General features: G+C 41.4%; 1 pseudogene across 1 annotated transcript; it reads right to left on the bottom strand.

Moving 5' to 3' along the window:
* Positions 1–591: 591 nt before the first annotated feature.
* Positions 592–2133, bottom strand: LOC309811194 (bolA-like protein 3; annotated as a pseudogene). Its single transcript has 2 exons — positions 1931–2133; positions 592–1237 (listed from the first exon to the last, which is right to left on the bottom strand). The product of its transcript is annotated as a bolA-like protein 3 (transcript).
* Between the last annotated feature and the right edge of the window lie 20394 nt (positions 2134–22527).

Raw genomic sequence — 22527 nt, 5'->3', positions numbered from 1 at the left:
CGAACATCACCGCCAGAATTTTACAAAAAGAGCCTTTTTCAATCAATGACTTCCTTCTCTCATAAACTGGGGTTTCTTTTGAGCAGACAGGAGGGATTTAGCTGACACTCGCTGAGCAGAGCTCTCCAGCCTTCACCATGAGTGCCTGGGGAGACTAAGACTGATTTACATGCATCAGGTCTTAGGAGCTATTGCTCCAAGTAATCGGAAACCACAAATCAGAAACCAGGCATCTATCAGTTCTCCTCCCTTCATGTTTCTTATGTAGATTTATTTCTCATATAAATTCACTTTCCTGTTGGTTTTGATACAGGCAAGACCAGAAAGACTTTACTGAAAAGACTTGGGTAGTCAGTCGAGATTGTTTTTTCCCTCCTGAGAGAAACTAGAAATAAGTTTATATGCAGAAGTAAGATTTTTCTTTGAAGATACAGGAGGAAATATTGTATGTATTTAATATATCCCTAGGATCATTCCCTAAACTCCATACTCAGGTGCTAAATTTAGCCAGTCTAGTTTGACATGTTTTAGTGATGTTTCCTTAACTTCTCTGTGTCTGACTATTCTTAAGGTGAATAAATCTTGATGACAGCGACAAAAGCTTTCCAATAAAGTTGATAATGAGCTATCCTGAAATTAATCATATGGTTTATGGACTCTCTAGATCCCTAGTTTCTCTTCTGTTCCTTTTTTTTTTTAAGCTGTCTGTTGCCTTTAATTAACATCTAAATAGATACCATATTCTTCTATAATTACAATATGGAAATGTCTATGAACAAAATAGATAACTTTTGTCACATGCCTAGGAAAGAATGGTGGCGGTAAGATTCATCCAAGGTTTTAGCAGCAACATCTAGTCAGCCAGGGCGTGGTCAGTGTTTGGGGACAGAGGTAAATATCCACAACCCGTGCATACCTTTGACGACTTCTTTTAGTGCCTGATTTACCCATCTGGTGCTGCTGGGCCGTTCTCTTCTCCTTAAATTCTTCCGATTCGATTTGAATTTCGTACAGTGCCCCGCGGCCTCCTGAAATGTCGGTGACTTTGATAGCTGTAGCTCGAGGAAACTTTTCTTTGAGAATTTGGGTCACTTTGAGCTCCCCCTCAGTATGCGAGGCAAACATGCGCTGGGCACAGTGACAAAGAAGAAGCCGGCGGGTTCCGCGGAGCGGAGGCGCTGCCGCCGCGGGTCTCCACGCCACCGGGCCAGGCCGACACGGCCCGCCGTCTCTGTTCCTTTTTTTTTACCACCTTAGTGGATGCTATTTGACGAACTGCCGTTAAGAAACTGCGACGATTGTGAGGTCCGTATCACTTATCATACCAACCTAAAGGGTGAGATATTTCTGTGGATAGGTATAAGTTAGCAGAAAACAAGAGAAAACACAGGGAAGAAAGCATATTACTGAGGACCTGAGAGTGATTAAATCATTGGATTATCTAGTTGTCACATTTAAATCTACTTTTCCAGCATTTCTCTGCAACTTATCTCTCATGAGTCCCTCACCTGCATCCTGGACTCCAGCCGTGTACTTTTGGATGGGTCATGTAGTTTGATATAGGAGAGTTTGATACCACCTTCTCCTATACCCTATCCTGGCTGAAGACCATTGCTCCAGCCATGCCACATTTGTTGGATACTCTGAGCATTGGCCTCCTTATGAATCTGGGTCTGACCCTGCGGTTTCCTCATTTATAATGGTCTCTTCCCACACTTCTCTGCCTCCTCCTAGATGCCTCTCATATATCAAGAATTAGCTCAAGCGCTGTCACCTTTTGAGATTTCACCGCCTTCCTCGGTACTACCACCGTACCTTGAAATGTATTCCTTTCAGCACGTGAGATATGTTGTGTTAGGATTATTTATTTCCATGCCTGTCTCTCCCTTCAGGATATGAGTACCTCAGTATCAGACAGTGGCTTATTCACCTTTCTATCCCATCACCTAGCAAGGCCTGGGAAGACCTAGGTTCACAATGAACGTTAGCTGAACGATTCTTTGCTGAATGAATTGTGAATCTGAAGGCCGTAGATGAAGATTCTGGCAGGTGTGGTTGGAGAGAAAAGAGTTTTGAAAAGATTATGGACATGGGCTGTATGCCCTCAAAGGAGAGCTGGTCCATATGCAGCATCTTGGGCAGCAGGCGCCTTGGGTAGAAGTGGAGAACAGTGAGAGGAGGAGTAGGTTTTCAATAACAAATATCAGTTATTTTGAATTTTTTCTTGGGGTCGTCCTGAACATGTGTTCTTAGCCCTTTCTTATGCATTCATCTACTACATAGGTGAATTAATACAAAACGAAGTCACTGCTTCTAGCCATCAGATTTTATGTTTGCTTAGTGCAGTCTCACATAGAATGGTGAAATTCCAAGAAATTCGGTATTTTCCTAATCCTTTGCAATCTGTAGTTCTACAGAAAGCTCCTATAAGCGATCCAAATGATCTGATGGAAGGCTCTTCTTGCTGGCCTCTCTGTAGCTTGAATGCTTCAGGATCTTATGGTGAGAAAAATGACTTTGGCAGCTACTGGGTTAGAACCATACATCGTTCATTCAATGGGACAAAACACTGCCTAAGTCAGGGGAATAACATGCATTTTAGTATATCAGTGGGGAAATACTAAATATCAGTGGGGAAATACTCCTGCAGAGGGTAGGAAGTGCGGTGGGATATGATTCTAGTTACCTACATACTGGTTGCATCTCAGATTTAAACTCTCCAAAGACCTGCGTCACCATACCAAGTTTCTTTAAACTTTTTTTTTCCCTGTGCAGAATTAACTGCTCTGCTGGGTGCTGCACTCTTAATCCTGATTTCCTTCCTAATTGCACAAGTGGTTGAGCTCTTACAACGCCATATTTCTGTTCATTTGCATTTACACAATATACTTCACCGTGTGCTTCAAGTGCACCATTTGAATGTCGAGTCCTGTCTCCATCTTTAGGTTCTTATAATGGCTGGGCCCACGAGTAGGGCAAGTCTAAGGAGAGCTGCTATCATCTCAATATGAGACTGTCTTCTTACAATTGGCCAATATTCAGCTGACTTCTTAGGTGATGCTGAGCAGTAATTCAAATGGAAGAACACAGCAATAAGTAGAGGGAAAGAACACCCAAGGTGATCATTTAGAAATCTTTTTCAGGTCAGAATAAAAGAACATGGGATTTGTTCTATTTTATTCCAAACACCATGTAATCAAGAGGGTCTCAGGCTCCCAGGGAGTTCAATACGTGGGGCTGCTTTATAAAACTGTTGAACAAAACCTGAAAGAATTCTTGCCTTGAGTTTCCTTCCTAATCCACATACTTGTTTTCATATTTGGTCTCTCCGGTCAAATCATATAATTTCACCAAATGCTATAACTTCAGTTTCTGAAGAAGACCTGTTGATCAAATATAGAGTACATTTGAGGTGACAAAACATATCCATAATGTGATCTATCATATTCACTACATTGTAAATTTTCAACATGTTCTCCTCTTAGATTAACTAAATAAGAAAAAAGCGTCTTAGTTATTCTGAATGACAGAATCACTGGAACCAGAGGTGGAAGGGTCCTGATGCGGTCATTCTGTACCGGCTTGTGCTAAAGATTCCTCTGTGCCAGGTTTTCTCAAAGTCCATACTATTGACGTTTGGCCAGCATTTCTTTGTTGTGATGGCTACTCATTGCATTGTAGGATGTTTAACAGCATCCCTGGCCTCTACCCATTAGATGCCAGTAGCACTCCCCCGGTTATGACAACCAAGAATGTCTCCATATATTGTCAAATATTCCTGGGGAGTTGGGGGCAGGGGGAACAAAATTGCCCTGGTTGAGGATCATTGCTCTGTAATAACAATCTCGGCAGCTGTGATCAGCCTACTTGGGCCATATTTTTATTCAGGAAGTATAACATCTAATGAGATCTAAGAGATAAAATGTGGAGGTTTGGCTTGTATTGTGGAGAGTGAACATTTGTTAAATATCTCCAGTTCACAGCCAAAGTGACCTGGGATTTCAGAGTTGATGTAATGATTTTCTTCTCACCAGCCTATGCCCAGTCTGTAGTCTCAGACTTCCTCAGCTCTTTCAAGGCAAGGCAGAGAGAAGCGCAGACCACCTTTCCCATAGATTTTCCAGCAACGACCTATTGGTTCTATGTATCAAATCCTTCTAATCTTAATTGATTATTACCGTTGCTTTGAAATGTTTAGCGTATCAGTAGGATATCAACAGTGATGTTGCTCTGTGATATTTCAAATTGGAATCAAAATCTTGTACTTTTTTGGGGATGATTCACAAGTTGGATTTATTAATCTGTACTCACCTGAAGTTATAAACCCAGGATTTAATTGATGGAAACTTCCAGCAAATCTTAGCAGCCTGCTTTTGATTTATGTCTCTATTCTTTCTAATGGTAGTTGTAGCCAAACTGTTTTTAGTGTTTTGTAAGTCCAAAAATTAATTTCCATATCCTTAAATGGGTTTACAAATCCTAACACAGGTTTACAAGTCCTGAAACAGGTTTTCAGATCATGCCAGTGAATCCTAAATAAAAATACTTGACTTATAAACCTGGATTTTGCAGTTTTCCAGGAAGGTATTATAAATCAGGAATTGAGAGCACCCCTGGCAAAGTGAGCCCGGGCTCTCTTTGGGAAGTCCGGCTCTCCGCATCAAGTTGCACAGGCCTGGTTTACAGCAGCAGCCCGAGCTGGCCATGGCTCCTCTGGTTCTGACATGCCAGGGCCTGTGAGGAAAAAGGGCCACATCCCACAGGCTGGCTAAAACAGCCACTAATCAGACTGAAGACAGCAAACCATTCTTCTTTTTGTCAGAAATGGGAAGTGGCATCCAGATAGTTGAAACTCCCAGTTCTAGCTGAGTAATACAGCAGAAATACACGGAGGCATTTGGCAAGATGCTAGTCAACATTAGCACTGACATTATGCTTCAGAGCCCAGGGCCAAGGTCAGGGTCAAGGGTGTGGGTCCTTCCTCAGATGGGGCTGAGGATGGGCATCTGGGCTTTGTCCCTGTGCCGTCTTCATCATGGTGCTGAAGATGTCTGGCCTACGTGAGGGTATACACCAAACTGGGGACAGTGGTTATTCCGGGGAATGGGATGAGGGTGGGTGGGAGATGGGCAAATTGCATTTCTACTTTATTCACTTCTGGGCTATTTGAATGTCTTTCACAGTGAGCATATATTGATTTCGTAGTGGAAAAAAATCACAAAGAGATTTTATCAAGAATACAAAGGGAACAAGGGGTTTTGTTTTTACTTGCTCTTTAGTAAGTGCCTAAAGTAGATCGTCACACAGAGCCCCTTCCTTAGCCAGAATTCCACTCCACTCTCATAGGTGCCCCTTCACATTTACATAGCAGGTTAAAGTCCTTCCATAGAACGCTTGCTTATTTACTCCTTCAGTTTCCTGTGAACCAGGCAAGGCAGCAGTCATGTTCCAGGTGTGGGAAATAAAGCTCTCAGAGGATAAAAAGCTTGCTTTCCCCAAAAGAATATTTAAGTGGCAGAGACAATATTTGGACCAGCTTTGGCCTTCCAGTTCCCAGACTGGTGTTCTTTCCATGACACAACACCATGTGGCATCATGGCACACATAGGCCTTACCACAGTAGAGGTTGGAGGTGCAACCTGTCTGCTCTGGTCTGGCGATCCTTGCTGCAGTTTACCCCTGTGTTAGCCACCATCTGTGACCCCAGTGAAGCTTTGTCCATAATGGTCTTCTTTGAAAAACTATGAGCTATTACATTTTCTTCCTCTCTCTCTCTCTCTCTCTCACATACCATTCCACTGAGCCAAGTGGTGCCCTTCAACAATTCTGCCCGATTCCCTCAAAAGTCGGCTCAAGCACCAGTTTGTTGTTGGTTTTTTTTTGCGGTACGCGGGCCTCTCACTGTTGTGGCCTCTCCCGTTGCGGAGCACAGGCTCCGGACACGCAGGCTCAGCGGCCATGGCTCACGGGCCCAGCCGCTCTGCGGCATGTGGGGGTCTTCCCAGACCGGGGCACGAACCCGTGTCCCCTACATCAGCAGGCGGACTCTCAACCACTGCGCCACCAGGGAAGCCCAAGCACCAGTTGTTTTTTTTTTTTTTTCCTTTTTTTGGTTTGTTTTTTGTAAAGCTTTCCTGACCACTCTACCTCAGAGTGCTCCTTCGGATGGTCCTAACAGTGATGGTTTGTTCATCTGACAGATAATTACATTCCTCCTCACCTGATTTCTTTCATTTTTGGTGAGAAAGGTCTCTGGATTTAAAATCAGGAATTCTAGATTTGTGTTCTGCCTCCATTACTTGCTGGAAATGAAGCCCATGAGCGTCAGTTTGTTCAAATGAGAATATATTTCAACCTACTTACCTATTGAGCACAGTGGTTATAATGCCTAAATGAGATAAGATGGGAGAAAATATTTTGCAAACCTTAAATGCTGTGCAAGTCAAGTACACTATGGAAGCTACTAACATACTCCCACAGTTGGGGATCTGAAAAGTTTAAAAGTGCACAGGGCCAATGATATTTCAAAGTAACTTCAATGGTGATTTGGACACAATAAATGCAACACAGTTACATAGCATACGGATTTGCATTAAGTAAAATTATTAAAATATTAATAATTTATTTTGTATGCAAATTTTGAGATAAAGGGAGTCCTCCAACTTTAAAGATAGTTGCCAAAATTACAAAATTTCGAAGCTGTTGGGCTGAGTAAATGATAAACTATGTATATGATATTGTTACTTGGAAGTGCCTCTTTAGTTGTTAAAGAGAAATAGCACTCACTCTTTTTTTTTTTTTTTTTTTTTCTTTTTGCGGTATGCGGGCCTCTCACTGTTGTGGCCTCCCCCGTTGCGGAGCACAGGCTCCGGATGCGCAGGCCCAGCGGCCATGGCTCACGGGCCCAGCCGCTCCGCGGCATATGGGATCCTCCCAGACCGGGGCACGAACCCGTATCCCCTGCATCGGCAGGCGGACTCTCAACCACTTGCGCCACCAGGGAGGCCCAGCACTCACTCTTTACCAGAATAATGAACCATGCCTTTGTTCCATATGTTGAAATGTGTTGGTTTAATTTCACTTTACTCTAATGAATCAATATAAAGAGCCAATGGCAAGGTTATTCAAGCTTTCATTAAGCAGTAGTGTTAGTGTTAGGGCTCTGAATCTCCCTCCTTCCTTTTTACCTTCCAAAGTAGTAACCTCATAACATAAGTTAGGTGGGAGAAAATACCATTTTACTGTGTTTTCATTGAGTAGAACTAACTCTGGGAAATATTAGAGATGATCCCGAGTAAACTAAGAAGGAATAGCAAAGCAGGCTTTCTTTCAAATTCTTTAAAGTTTTCAAATATCCAGTCAGGGATAATGGTAAAAAAGTTGCTAAGATTGTGGGGACATGGCTGTATGATAAACATCACTGTAAGGTACCCCTAGACTACATGGGTATGATGGAATTCACTCTAAGAAGGAAAACCTCTTATTTATAGGACTTTGATTGATAGGAAACCTCTATTGATAGGACTAATTTTCCTATCAGGAAATTAGTCTTGAATTTTGCAAGGTTTGAAATATCTCTTTAGGAAAACCTCTCTTGCATAACACCTGACTTTCCTGCGATCAATGTGGTGAAGATATGGCCCCTAAAGATTGACAGCTAGGTACTGGAATACAATACAGATGAGACTGTAACCTTTAAAATGTTGTCTCTCACTTCCAAGATCTTTCCCTTTCTACATCTAGATCATCAACTTCTTGAAAGCAGGAAGTAGTCTATTTCATATTCTTTGGACTTCCTCAGTATCTAGTAAAAAACCCATACACAATAGCTATTTTGGAATAATTGATTGAAAATATGCATCACGGCTGTGCACAGACTCTATTTTAGAGTCTAATAAGAATTTCACCCCATGGATGATTTTAATAGATTATTTCAGTAAATGGGGTGCCTTGTTCACAGTAAGTCCACTGGTTTGTACCTGGGCTTAGAGCTAAGATGTGGTTTGAGGAGGCCTGCTGATTACTAAATGATTGTTTAAATCTTTGCTTGTTGTCAGAAGCCCTTTACTGAACACCACAGCATGCTAAAGAGATGCTCTCCAGTCTAAACAAATAAATCAGATAATCCTAACATAATATAGAATCTATGCACTTAATGAAAACCTTAACAGGGAAGATGTGCAATAAAAAATATTTATGTGCATCACTTAATCTAATGAAAGGAAAAAAGAGCTACAGATCTGCAGTCTGCACATACAGACAACACCCTCTACCCTCACCTCCCTTCATCATCTCTGCATTAGGACCACTGAATTGACAAAGACATACCAGTATTAATTCAAGGTAGATATAAAGTTTCTAGCAATATCAGGGATTTAGAAGAACCAACAGAACTAATTAAGAGGAAATGCATCTTTTCTTTATGAAAATAAAGTCCAAAGAGTTGTGAACTTGGCTGAAAAAAACTTACATTTGTTACTTCACTAACCTTTAACTAAAATTTCACATTTCCATCTGTTATGAATGTAGACAACAAACCACTATAGTAATAAGTAGTGTTTATGACCTCAGCGCAAAATGTCTGCATATATTACTGTTGACGCAGATGTCTTGAAATAGCATGCATGCTTGCTCATCTCTGCTTTGAAATTATGGCAGTTATTAGACAAATCCACTGGATCTTGTTATTAAATGCATTAATAAAGAAGCACATAAATCACTAGATTGCAATTTAAAAATGATATCTTTATGATATATTTATTTTCCTTTGTAATCCCATTTATTTTATGTTATGCACTGAAGAATATTTCTGGGAAGAAATGCAGAAGATTCACAAGACTTTCAAAGGGACTGAGGCCCAGGAAAGGTTAAGAAACCCTGGTTTGGGCTTCCCTGGTGGCGCAGTGGGTAGGAGTCTGCCTGCCAATGCAGGGGACACGGATTCGAGCCCTGGTCCGGGGGGATCCCACATGCCGCGGAGCAAATAAGCCCGTGTGCCACAACTACTGAGCCTGTGCTCTAGGGCCTGTGTGCCACAACTACTGAGCCCACGTGCCACAGCTACTGAAGCCCGTGTGCCTAGAGCCCGTGCTCTGCAACAAGAGAAGCCAGTGCAATGAGAAGCCCGCACAGTGCAACAAAGGGTAGCCCCCGCTTGCCACAACTAGAGGAAGCCTGCGTGCAGCAATGAAGACCCAACACAGCCAAAATAAATAAATTTTTTTAAAAAATTAAAAAAAAAAAGGAAACCCTGGTTTAATGGCAGTCAAAACCACAGCTGGATTGTCTTTATTTGGGAATTAACTGGTCATAAACTTTGAAGTCCAGGAGCCTACCTCAAAGGTGACAAAGAAAAAGTCCCTTTTACTGACCAGGTCTATTATGATTATAAGATGGAGACTGGAGAGGCAACATTTGTTGCTACTGTGTGTCAGAAATGTCTGCACAAACAGAAAAAAGAGGTCATAACCATTTGCTCTTTGTTTTTTCCCCCATACATTGGTTAAAAAGTACTTTTAACTACATCTCTTTAGACCTTCTCAGCAATACGTAAATGATCTTTTAAAAACCCACATAAAATAGAGCCATGCCCTTGATTCTTTGTGTCTTATGTACAGCATGAGATTTGCCATGTAGCATTATTATATACAGTGATTATGCTCTACAAAAGAGTCGTGGCAGTGAAAATAATCCCCAGAGCTGCTTTTGTTCATTGAAATGAGTGATATCTGTTGCTTTAAAAAGGCTTTCCTGATTATAAATGGCTATTTCCTTGCCAAGTGCTGACCAGACCTGGCCTTCCTTTTCTAAGCTGGCAGAAGGTTTCAGGTTGAAAGGGATTTGGACTTGAAACTGAATTTCTAATCTGACCAGCTCCCCAAATGGGGCTCCTGTTCCTGGCAAAAATGCTCTCTGCCCACTTCCAGAAAGTCATCAGTTATTCAGAGGAGCTTTTCCAATGCCAACAACTTAAATAAGAAAATGTGCCATGACAAAAGGAAGCAAGAATGGGGAGTCTCAGGCTGAGTCTATCCTGCTAAAAGGAAACCTCCTGGACCAGGGCTTTACTGCAAAGAAGGCTTTTGATCCAGTGACTGTCTAGACCAGCTGGGTCAAGAGGGAGGGGACCTGAGCACTGTGGAGGTTTTAACCCATTTGCCCTGAGGTGGGTGATCTGCGATACTGATTCTTCTTGTGTCTCATACTCTGTTCCCTGAGAAGCACTACTGAACATCACCTGGTTCTTTATGGAGACTGCATTCATTCAATTGCATACTTCATCCTTTGATGTGGATACAGTTCTTTAAAATTCAAAATTTTAGGAAAAAGCTGGACATAACAAGTTAACTCTCCTCCCCCCATTTCATTTCAATAGGCATTGAATATCTGCTATGTGCTTGGCATTATGATAGCTCTGATAGCAGACACAGTGTTTGCTCTTAGACAATTCAGTCTAGAATAATGGATTGGGCAAGGACACAATAACTGAAGGTGTTTGAGTTAAGGGGTTCCTGCCTTCAGAGAATTAGATTTAGTCCCTCGTTTTGTAGAAAGCTTGGTGAGTCCCTAGATTCCCAAATACTGCTATACTCAACAATCTCTTTGGTTTCTTCATTTGTAAAATGAGAGATATAATATCGACCCCACAGTACATTGTTATTATACGTGACTTAAATGAGATTATGTACCAAAAAGGGACAATACCTTTTAGATATGTCAAGGCTGGGCTGATTCTCTAATTGAATAACTCACCTCCTTGTTGCATATGCAACTCAAATGACAAATCACACCAAATCAGAGACCTTTGGGTCACTCCTGGACAAGGCTTGTATTAAATTGATGGCATAATTAAGCTATTATGGGAATTACGGAAAAATTAACACAGGGATGTTTCCAAGGAAGAAGTGGAATGTGCCCTGAATCTTGAAGAGTCTGTAAGCTTCTAAAGGGCAGGGAGGGGAGTCGAGGTTAGGAATGGCTTCTGGCAGAGGGAACAGTACAAGGAAAAACCTGTACAGAAAACAGTGAGTCAACTAGTTTGCATGGAACATGATATTTGCATTCATTACAGAGTAGTGAGGAGATGGATACTGGAGGGTAGCCTGGGTCATACTGTGTAAGTTCTTCATTTAGGTGGCGGTCAGGGAAAAAAATGGAATGTGTTTAAACTGGATCAGAGCTTTGCTTTGGAAAATTAGTTTGGTAGCAGCATGTAGAATGAATTGGAGAGTGCAAGTAACATTCAAGGAAAGAGATAGACTGTGACAGTCCAGCTGGAAAATAGCACAGGAGTTTGACAGCTATTTCAGGACTTGGTTTTGTAGTTCCCATGAAGTTATGATGATGTAAACTTGGACTGTGGCAGTGGAAGGGGGAGGCATTCAAGAGGCTTTGTAGGAACACACCTGACACAACTTAGCACCAGCTTTATAGGAAGCAGGGGAGACAATGACAAGATGATTTGGAGGTGTGAGGGCTGGGTGAGAGGAAGAGAGAAATAGTAGAAATAAAGAATTTGGGAGAAGCTGGCCTGTGTGGTGAGAAATATGGAATAAGTCATGAGGTCAATTTGGGGTATGCTGAATTTAAGTTGTAAGTGAGTGAATTTAAGTTCTGAGTGGAGGTGACCAGCAGGCTGTTAGCAATTTGGGTATGGAGCTAGAAGAGATATAAAGATTCAAGTATACTGTACACTTAGGCATCATTTCAAAGGAGGTAATTTTGAGACTATGGAAAGGAGTAAGATTTCTGAAAAATAAAGGGAAAAAGAAAGCTAAAGTTAGAACATTAGCAAATATCTACTGTTGGTGTAGGGGTGTTGGGTGAAGGCACCATGGGAGTAGGTGTGGGAAAAGCCTGCAAGGGCCCGGCAGGTAACTTAATGAGAAGGGGAGCCTGGGATTAGTGCATACTCACCCACTGAGTATGAGGTAGGTATCCTGGGGCACCAAGGAGGTGAGCCTGCTGCATGGGGACCATGGGGACTCAGTTTTAATGAGTGGGCCCAGTGTCACCAGATCTGAGTTTTCAAGAGAAATCATGAATCTAGATTATAATGGGAATCATGGTATTATAAAACAATAAGTCAGATTTTTAAAAACACTGTGCAGAACAAAGAGAACATACCTGTTGTCCTGGCCTAGACCAAGGGCCATGGAGCTCTCCTTCTGAAGTAGGTAGAGATAGGACAGTCAGAGAGTAAGGGTAGAGCCAAGTTCCCATAGTTCGTAGGGAATTCATCAATCCCTATGATGCAACGGGAAGTGAGAATTTCAAGTTGACTGGGTTCCATCGCTCTGGGAAGTTACGGAGGACAAGAAGTGAGAATGGCGCAGAGTCTGATGGGTGGGAGGCAGTTGGTGACTTTCTAGAGGGCAGTTTCAGCAGCAAGGTCAAGTCAGAGGTCAAATGGAAAGAAAGACATGTCCAGGGAGGGGAAAATTCTGAGATGTTCTATGGGGTTGATAATCTTACGTTGCTATTGCTGGGATGGCAGATGGGAAGTCCTTAGTAGCTGGACCACTGATTAAGAGCCTTTCATGAGTAAAAAGAGACTTTCTAAATTACTGCATTATTATGAGTGAATTAGGCAAGCAATTTGATCCCTTGGAAAGTGCTCCTCTTTCAATAAATGTAAAATATGGATTCTTGCTGAGATGTCTAAGCTGCTGCTTCTAAATTATATGGTAAAGTAGAGAAACAGATGTTAAATATGATTAAAACCAATTACAAGTTCCACAGGACAATACTGTGTTTTACTTACATTAGTCTCCCTGCTAGCTTAGATGCCATCCGTTTTGCCTTTATTTCCTGTTCATAACTCCAGGGTAAGCAACATGGGGGATTTAAGCAGTTCAGACTGGAGCCTGACAGGGATGTATGGATGCAAATAGAATTGCCTCAGCAGATCCAAATATCTAACATAAGGCTGGTTGGAGAGGGAGGCGGGGGGCGGGCGGTGTCCTGATTTTGCATATAAAGCAGATCATCAGCTTGCTGGCCCGACCTATCAGTGCATGTATCAAAACTGAATTTTGACTCAATACTGGGGTAAAATTTTCTGGATTTGTAAAAATTTGTTTGTTTTTAATTTTCAATGGTTAAGTGCTATCTTGAGCACATGCCAGGCTGAAGCCTACGTTTTGTCATTCAGGGACTGGGAACAGACACTCACTCAGATACCTCAAGGAAGAGGGAGTTCATTATGAAAATTTTGGTGGCCTGGGATGGGAAGCCATCACGAATGAGGCAGCTCCATGGACTTCCCACTCTCATCGCCACCTGGTCTGGTTCATGTGCCTCTGCTGGGTCAGTGTGCATGCCCTCTTTTCTCCAACTCCAGGTGGATCCCTCTGTGGACTCACAGAACAGCCTTCTCAGAGCTTCATCTTTCAGAGGGTGCTTTTGGCTATTCTGATGCCCCCTACTTCATGTACTTCGTTCTCACTGTCGACTACTTTACTCTCTTATGATTCTCTCCTTACATTTCCTAAGAGGGCAATTTCATGGTTTCTGCTTATCTTTTTGGGGGGCCAGATTGCTGGCCAGCTTTAGGATTGGCTGACCTTGTGTCAGGTGATCATCCCTGGCCAATTGCCCTCAGTGGGGTCTGGGGGCCATCTGATAAAATGTCCCTTGAGCATGGACTGTAGATGTGGAAGACGTGGGACTTCAAGTACACTGACACTAAATTTATTCTATTCTTGGTGTCTCACACAGGGGAGGACCTCAAGAAATATCTGTTGAATAAATGACTGACAGAATGAATGGGGGTAGATTTGTCTTATGATTAGAAGTGTGGGTGTTTGTATGTGTGAGAAAAATATTCCACGTTTGAGACTAAAGCAAGTCCACTTATATATTTTTTAATTATTGCAGTTGGAAAACTAAATGAGGAAAAGCTCTTGTGCTGAAGCAGCATCTGATTAAAAAATAGCTATATCTCTTTTTAGGGCTTTAATGGTAAAGCATATTCTAAATTCTTCTTAATCTCCAATCAGTCAGGGGTTGTATGCTCAATAGCCCACTCCCTCGTTCTTTCTTCTCTTTGTATAAAATAGGGCCAGTAGAGAAATCCAAGTTGATTTAAATATGTATCTTTCTCACCAAATGAGTCAATTAATAGTTCAAAACTCTTGATTTCTTGGGGCTCAAGTCTCATAAGAAACTGATTACCATAACTCATTTTCAGAGTCAATTCTCTCAGTTCTAATTAGAATTAGAAATTTCTGAGGAATCCTGAGTGCTTGTATTTCCTATATATCATGAGCTATGCTTGAGTTATTCATTGGCTTGTCTTTGGGCATTTAAAGAAAAATGACCTCTCTTTAGTTTCTGAGTGGATGGAGACCTCGGCCTCCTGTTTTCTTACCTTCCTCCAACTTCTTTCCATTATACATCATCATCCATTCCAAAGTGATTGATGTGGTCACAGTGACAGTGTCTTTGTTTCTTTTATTTTTCTAAAGTCTCAGTTACATTAGTTAAAGTGTTACACTGTAGAGTGTCACTGTTGTGCACATTTATTTGGAATGGTATGCATTCTGGAATAATCCCAAAATATGGTCATCGTTTTCCTTGATGCCATTGGCTCCTCTTCTCTTCACGGTAGTTGATGGATACTGAGAATCCACAATGCAAAAAGGAAATGCTGTTCTATATCTTGAAGCTATACTTAGTGGGATCCAATGATTCCTATTTCATAGAAATAGGCTCCAGTGGTGAGGCGTGTACTGCAAATTACATGCTGACCCTTTAATGTCAAAGCAGAGGCTAATATTCAGGATAAGAACACAGATAGACAGAGAAGCCACAGGAAGCCAGGATAGGGTGACAGAACTGGGAGAGTGGCAGGCCTTGCGTCAGGCTAATATTGATTCTGGAGCTTGAGTTTTGAATGGAGTGTTTAGTAAATTAATGACAAATTGATGAATGATTAAGAGAATCAAAATGAGTGGTTGTAAGAAGGCATTGGACAAACCAGCCAGCCAGCAGAGGTCATGTTCACTCCAACAGAGTCGCCAAGCTGGAGATGCGGCAGAGTCAGGTAGTGATGAGCACTGCAGAGTTGGGGCTAAAAACAAGAATAAGGCTGACCATTTAAGAGTGAGGGTATACTGAACAAGTCAGTTGAATGTCTTATGGCAAATGTCTTCATAACAGTCACTCCGACCCCTTTAGAAGCTGGGACCCAGTTCTTCCTCAGTGGGTGCTAAAAGGCTCCTACATTTCAGATTAGCTAGTCTCAGTTGGGAGTGATATTGCTTTCCAGGGGACATTTGGCAATGTTTGAGGACGCATTTACTTGTCACAGCTGGTGGGTGTTACTGGCATTTAGTGGGGAGAGACCAGGGATGCTGCTTAACATTGTCTAATAATAGGCTAGCCCCCCATGACAAAGAATTATTTGATCCAACAGGTCAACTGGCTCAAGTTTGAGCAAGTCAATGGAAGGAGTCACTTTTAAAGGATGTGTCTCCTGCATATTGGCCTCATATTACATGTTGACCCTGCTGATTGCCACCTCTTCCCAGGCTTCTCCACTCCTACACTCACATTATCTGCTTCCTTTTCTTCCCAAGGCCCCATTCATACTTTGGTTGACCTTTGAAAACTGCACCTGAAATGAATTATTCTGGAGTTTCTGAATGTTTTGAAAGTGTTCTTATCAATAATTCAATTCAATTCAGTTCAACAAACATTTGTTGAGTTTTGCTTGTAAGTATTTTGCTGTATTTCCTGTATAAGGGGATTCAGAGGTAAATAAGCCTGGGCCCCTGTCCTACAGGAGATCATAATTTAGTGTGGGAGCCAGACATATACACAGTTAATTATAATAAAGACAGACTAGAGAAGAGCCCATGATTGAAGAGTAACTTAGAATTCAGGTTGGGTCTTCTTGGCTCTAGTATATAGGTAGCATTCCCTTATCTCTCCATTTCTATTGCTTGAGTTTATATGAACCTTCTAAAAGTTTTGCAGTTTTACACAGCTTACACTATTACGGTCTGGCTCCTGTGTCAATGTCTACTTTCTTCACCCACCTCCTCTAGGACACAAGGATTTGGTCCCATATGGGTTTCCAAGTATAAATCCACTCAGTTCAAGATTTCTTTGCATTTTTGCAGAATGTACCAATAATTTCAGGTTATTCCTGGAGGGATCTCATTGAGTATTATTTCATCTGCTCTTTCAGAGGTGCCAGCTCTCCATCCTTTCTCTCTGACTCCCGCCTTTCGACCCTTGTGCAGGATAACCCATTCCTTCCATTGTCCCAACCTTAGCAGTTCTTCCCTCACCCAGACCATTTGCCATCTCACCTTTTACCCTCGTCATTTTCAGAATATATTTTTTTTTCCAAAGAAATGCAATTCCCTTTCTAAGAGAATTTCTGGTGCCAGAAATAACATTTTCTCCACATCTTTACAAAAACATAATCACATTACTTAAATAGAAGAAATAAGCTGGGAGATGGGGTCAGGAAAGGCTGTTGAGGGGATGTGAACTTAGAGATGTCAGCCGGAGTTAACAGACAGAAGAAAAGAGCGTGTAAATATCCCAGGCAAGGCAGGCAGTACCAGCGAGGCACAGAGGCTAGAAGTGCTCTGTGTTTGGGAAGCCAGTATGGCAAAGGTGCAAGGAGTATTCACGCTGAAGAATTTAGGCTTTGATGTGTATTCAGTGAGAAATCATTAAAGCATGTGGTGTGTGTGTGTGTGTGTGTGTGTGTGTGTTTTGGAGAGAATGGGGATGCCATGACCAGATCTACATTTTAGAAAGATCACTCTGGGTACAGCGTGGCAGATGGATCAAAGCAAGGAAAAATTGATGGATAGATGACCCATCAGGGGACAATCACAGTTGTTCAAACAAGAAGTGACATGGTGCCATACACTAAATGTTTGTGTCCCTTCCAAATTCATACATTATGATAGCCCAAGCAGACTGAAACACATGGGAATGGGAGAGGGGAATGGAGAATGTTTCATTTAATTTTTTCTCTGTAATATTTTGTAATTTCATGTGCATGCCTTTTCTCTTCTATGATACAGAGTGGAAGAGAATATAATTTAGTGTCATAAGATCTAAATTTGAGTCCCAGATTTGTGACTTTTTCAGACACTATGCCCATAGAGTTTCTGTTTTGAGGTGTGTCAAGTGGCTGTTTGGGCTGAGTATGCTATCATTAACGGAGGAGAGGCCTCCTCTTCGTAGGTCAGGCAAACACTGTGGAGGTTTTCTGAAATAGTTCCTTTGAGTGGATTTCCTCCTCTTCCTCCTCTTTCCTTCTGTTTTGTAAGATTATCTTTGCTTTCTTGAAGTATCGGCAGTTTTTGGGAAACTTGGGCTTCGCTTACGGAATCCAAGTTTTGTTAAGCCAAAAACCCTGGATGTTGCAGCCTCAACTACCTCCTGCAAATTTCCCCTTGAAAAGTTGCTGCATGGTATTAACAGTTGGAAACCTGAATATGAAATACTTATTGCTTGACCATGGAAAGGAGCTTTTGTGTAGGTCTTTGGAATGTTCTTCTTGAAGATTTTCCTGGTAGTTTCAACCTGACAGTATCTGTACCTTTTCCTCCCTCTTCTGCATGGGAATGTACAAACTTAATTCCTGCATACTTGTCCTTTAATATTCCTCTAGCAGTTGTGATTCCGGGCTCCTGGTGAATTTGTGTTCCCGTAGGTTCTCTGAGGAACTTCTAGAGCATTTCCTAGAAGGATCCAGATGCTCCCACTTCTCCCAGGAACATTTTCTCTGTAACTCTGAGTTGGAGTAAATCTTATTCCCCAGGAAGAAAAAATTCAGTGGATGCACAGTGTTCGTTAGTTCAAATCTTGATTGAATCAGAACATCCTTAAAGAAACAAACATGTAGGAAATAAAACATGGCTTGGAATCAAGAATCATTGGCTGCCTGATAGCTGTGCAAACTTGGGAAAGTTACAATGCATTTCTGAACATTAAAATCCTTGTCTTTTAAGCTAATATAACTCATTGCAGGATTATTGGGAGAGTTAAATGAGATTATGAATGTGAAAGGACTTTCTGAACTTTGTAACAGTATATAAATTTTGATGTCATAATTATTCTACATTACTTTTTGCATGTTGCATTAGCAGTGGACAGACAAAAAGGCCAAATAAATGATATAATTGTAAACAACAATCTAATAGCTTTTGGTATGAGGTGAATGCGAGTAAGAAAGGAAGACGCAAGAAAGGGGAGGAAACACCAGCTTGCTGGAGATGTAATTATTTTGTCCTTAAACAATAGGTAAAAAGGGTCTCCTTGACATTTTGATCATGAAACAAAAACTTAAATTTATGCCACTAATCTGAGCCAGTATTTCAGTCCAGTATGTTAACAAAAACATTGTAATGACACAAGTAAGTCCACCTCCTGTAGAATTTTTGGCTTAAAAGTGTTGAATACTGACCAAACATTGCAAGAAACTACTACTTAGTGATCTTAATTATAAGAACTCAAGAGATAAGCGTCTCAACTTTTAGAAGATTAAGTATATCCTAAATTTCACTCACTTCAATTAAACCTGCCTCTCCAGTCCTTCATTTGGGACAGTTAACCCAGAGACAATGATGCCTCATCTGCAATGATTTCCCCTATAATTATAACTAGGGAAGAGCAAACATTAGCATTTGGAAACAAAGAAACTATTCTGTGTATTTTGGGTGATTCATAATCATTTGGACAAGTAACTTCCTCTACTGTCCAAAGCTTTCTCCAAAAATGCTTCAGTGGTTGTTGAGGTATCTCATGCTATTTAAGTTGATTTCATTTTTCCCCTGGCAGTTTTCACCTTTGTTTTAGCTACTTCTAGATATATACTTGGAAATCAGGCCTTAAGGTAACTCTGTCTTAGAGAGATTACCATAACCCCAAACTGAAATCCCTGATCTGACTGGCATCATGTTATTTTGTTTTTTGTTTTTTTTGTAAATGGGGAGGTTTGCTGAAATCAGGTGGGCAAATAATCGGAAGGAAAGGTGAGAGAAAAGCCCCAGGAAAGCATATTTGAAATTGGGAATGTGTGGGCACAGATTTGGGTATTTGCCATCTATTCAACTGGATTTATAATTTGGGAGGAGTCAGGGAAGAGATGAATAGAAAGAAAGAATTATTAGTTGCCATGAGAGAATTTAAAAAGCTTTAAAAAATTTTTTGGTAGGCAAAGATTAAACTAACTGAGTCAGTGAACTTTTATTGAAATTTTCTGTCAGTGGATGATTTCTCCAAATGTTTGGAAGCCTTCTTGTTACAAGGCTTAGGGATAGCACTTTCTCAGCTGTTTTATTCATGGTGAAGAACTCACTTCTACCAAGGTGACTTAAAAAAGCATCCTAATGCCTTTAGCTTCCAATCCCTCCTCCTGAGAAACTATTCTAATTTTGCCAAATGAGATGGGAAGGTGAGTCTGTATGAAACTTATTCCAGGTTTGCCTTACTGCAAATTATGTTCCTTTTTGTTATGAATGTCTGAAGATAAAAATACTATCCCGTTGCCATCTGTTAAGTATATTCCATACATTTCTAGGATATATTAGAACAATACCTGGTGTATTGAATTTATCTTCCAGAGGTGGGGTGGTCTCATCAGTCTCAGGTGTCATGGCACAGCCAGGACGCCCGTGAATAATGAAGCCACCCTTATCGTGTGCAGAGGAATTCAATTTCCTCTCTATTGTAATGCCATATTTGATTCACTTACTTCTTAGTTTTATTTTTAAAGGTTGCCTACTGCTCCAAGGCTCTTTCTTTGTCACCACTAATATGAAACATTTCTCTGAATTATCCAGCTCTGGGTCTATTATCCTTACCAAGCTTGGTGAATACCTCAAAACGCTTAATCGGAGTACACGGTACATAGACATATTTTCAGTCTATGAATGTCAGGCAACTATAGGATGACATTTTAAGTTCGACTGGTAAATTCATCATCACAGAAATTGTCTATTTTATTTTATTTTTGTTTTTGTCCATCTTACATATTCTAAAGCAGCACACATGATCCTGTAGCATGTGGGCAGTATCATATACACTGAACCTTAACAAGGGAATTTGAACCCAATTAGAGTAGCACAAGATTCTGCGAGAATAAATCTCCTGTCTTCGCTGGTTTCCTCTTTAGAGAAACAAGACAATGTTTCCACATTACATTTACCTAATGGATGAGACTCAGTCTATTAGACGAGATATAAAATAAATTAAATTCTGTGGCAGGTGGACACCCTGAAGGCACTGCGTTTTTTAACACGGTGTTAGTATTCTCCAAGACCACTGCATGAGCTTCACAGAGCTATCTTCAAAATTAGCTTTATAGGCCACCTGCAGACTTCTCTTTTGCTTTCCTAATCAAAACTGCAATCCTAGGTAATTTGGCAAAATATTAAGTAAATCATTGCTTCAGAATATTTTAGGTTTAGGGACATAAATCTTATTCTTTTTACATGCCTACTGATGCTAAGAAGCAGGGAGGTTCCAACCTTGCAATTTCAGTTTCTGGTGAGCTCTATTACTTTCATTAAATTCCTTCTGCAGACGGATGTAACAGAATCCTCAGCTAAATTATAGTGGGAAGAGGATCTGACTTCAGGGGTCTATACAGTACATACTCAGGATCAAGATAAAGAAGAGTGTAACGAGCTCTTCTAGGGTTTTGGAATGTATCCGTGTGTACTCAAGAATGCGAGGTCTTTTTGGCAGATGGTTTTTGTTATGCTCTTCCAAACCGACGCTAAACTGAGCACCAACTGGGATAATAAGGACGTGTGGTGGGTGAACCTCATAACTGCAGTTGTGGATGGAGGGGACTTCCTAATTAGACCCTGGCAGCTTAAATCTGGCAGCCTCTGTAACAAAAAGTGGTTGTGATAATAATGACAGCAACAGGGTGTGTCGTGCGTGAACAGAGAACCATTTGCATTTTGAAAGAAGCAATCTGCTGTGGGATGTAGCTCTTCCAAAATGTCCGGGTTTGGTTTAGATTCTGCTTTGGTTCTGTTGGTGGTTTCCTTTATCCTTCTCTTATCTCCTTCTCTAGCTTCTATGTGATGATGGTTTTTTGTTGTTGTTGTTGTTTTTCTTTTAATTATTCCCTCCCACCTGCACCCACTGCCCCTTCCTAGTTGGAAGGCTGTACATTACCTTTTTATTTTATTTTTTTTTATTTTTTTGCGGTACGCGGGCCTCTCACTGCTGAGGCCTCTCCCGCTGTGGAGCACAGGCTCCGGACACGCAGGCCCAGCCGCTCCGCGGCACGTGGGATCTTCCCAGACCGGGGCACGAACCCGCGTCCCCTGCATCGGCAGGCGGACTCTCAACCACTGTGCCACCAGGGAAGCCCTACATTACCTTTTTAATTCCTTAATGGTTACACTTGTTATTAACACGTGCTTCTGACTTAGTAATACCAAATATTAGTCAAAGTTCTGCCCTCCTCCCAAATGATATAAAAGGCTTAGAACTCAGTAGCTCTCATCACCTCTGTAATAGTTTGCAGGTTGTTGTTGTCCCATATCTTAGTTTCATATAATTTTTAGAAACTCAGAATTAGTTTTTATTGTTACCTTATAAAGCCAATGCTTAGATTTACCCCACACTTCTAAGTCTTTGCTCATCAATCCTCCTTGCATATCCCTCATTCCTTTTCATTCCCTCTTCCATTCTAAGTTGATTTCACTCTCCTGAAGTACATCTTTTTTTTTTTTAATGTTTTAGTGAATAATCTTTTTTAAAAATTTATTTATTTATTTATTTATTTATTTATTTATTTTGCGGTACACGGGCCTCTCACTGCTGTGGCCTCTCCCGTTGTGGAGCACGGGCTCCGGACGCGCAGGCCCAGCGGCCATGGCTCATGGACCCAGCTGCTCTGCGGCATGTGGGATCTTCCTGGACTGGGGCACGAACCCGTGTCCCCTGCATCGGCAGGTGGACTCTCAACCACTGAGCCACCAGGGAAGCCCTATTTATTTATTTATTTATGGCTACATTGGGTCTTCGTTGCTGCGCACGGGCTTTCTCTAGTTGCGGTGAGCGGGGGCTACTCTTCATTGTGGTGCACAGCCTTCTCATTGTGGTGGCTTTTCTTGTTGCAAAGCACGGGCTCTAGGCGTGCAACCTTCAGTAGTGTGGCATGTGGGCTCAGTAGTTGTGGCTCGTGGGCTCTAGAGCGCAGGCTCAGTAGTTGTGGCGCATGGGCTTAGTTTCTCCATGGCATGTGGGATCTTCTTGGACCAGGGCTCGAACCCGTGTCCCCTGCATTGGCAGGTGGATTCTTAGCCGCTGCGCCACCAGGGAAGCCCTCCTGAAGTACATCTTTTAAAAGACCTTTTTTGTAGGGATTTATGTAATTATGTAATTTATGTAATTATGCTCAGTTTTGTAGTCCAAAAATGTTACTCTAAATAATGTCTAAATTATCTAAGAAATAGTTTAGCTGGGCATGTAACAGTAAATGGACAGTTATTTTCTTTTTTAGGACTTTGCATTATCTTTTTTTCTGGC

The sequence above is a fragment of the Mesoplodon mirus genome (genome assembly GCF_964341445.2).
Source record: "Mesoplodon mirus genome assembly, chromosome: 10".
NCBI lineage: Eukaryota > Metazoa > Chordata > Mammalia > Artiodactyla > Ziphiidae > Mesoplodon > Mesoplodon mirus.
This window is presented reverse-complemented; position numbering and strand designations above follow the sequence as displayed.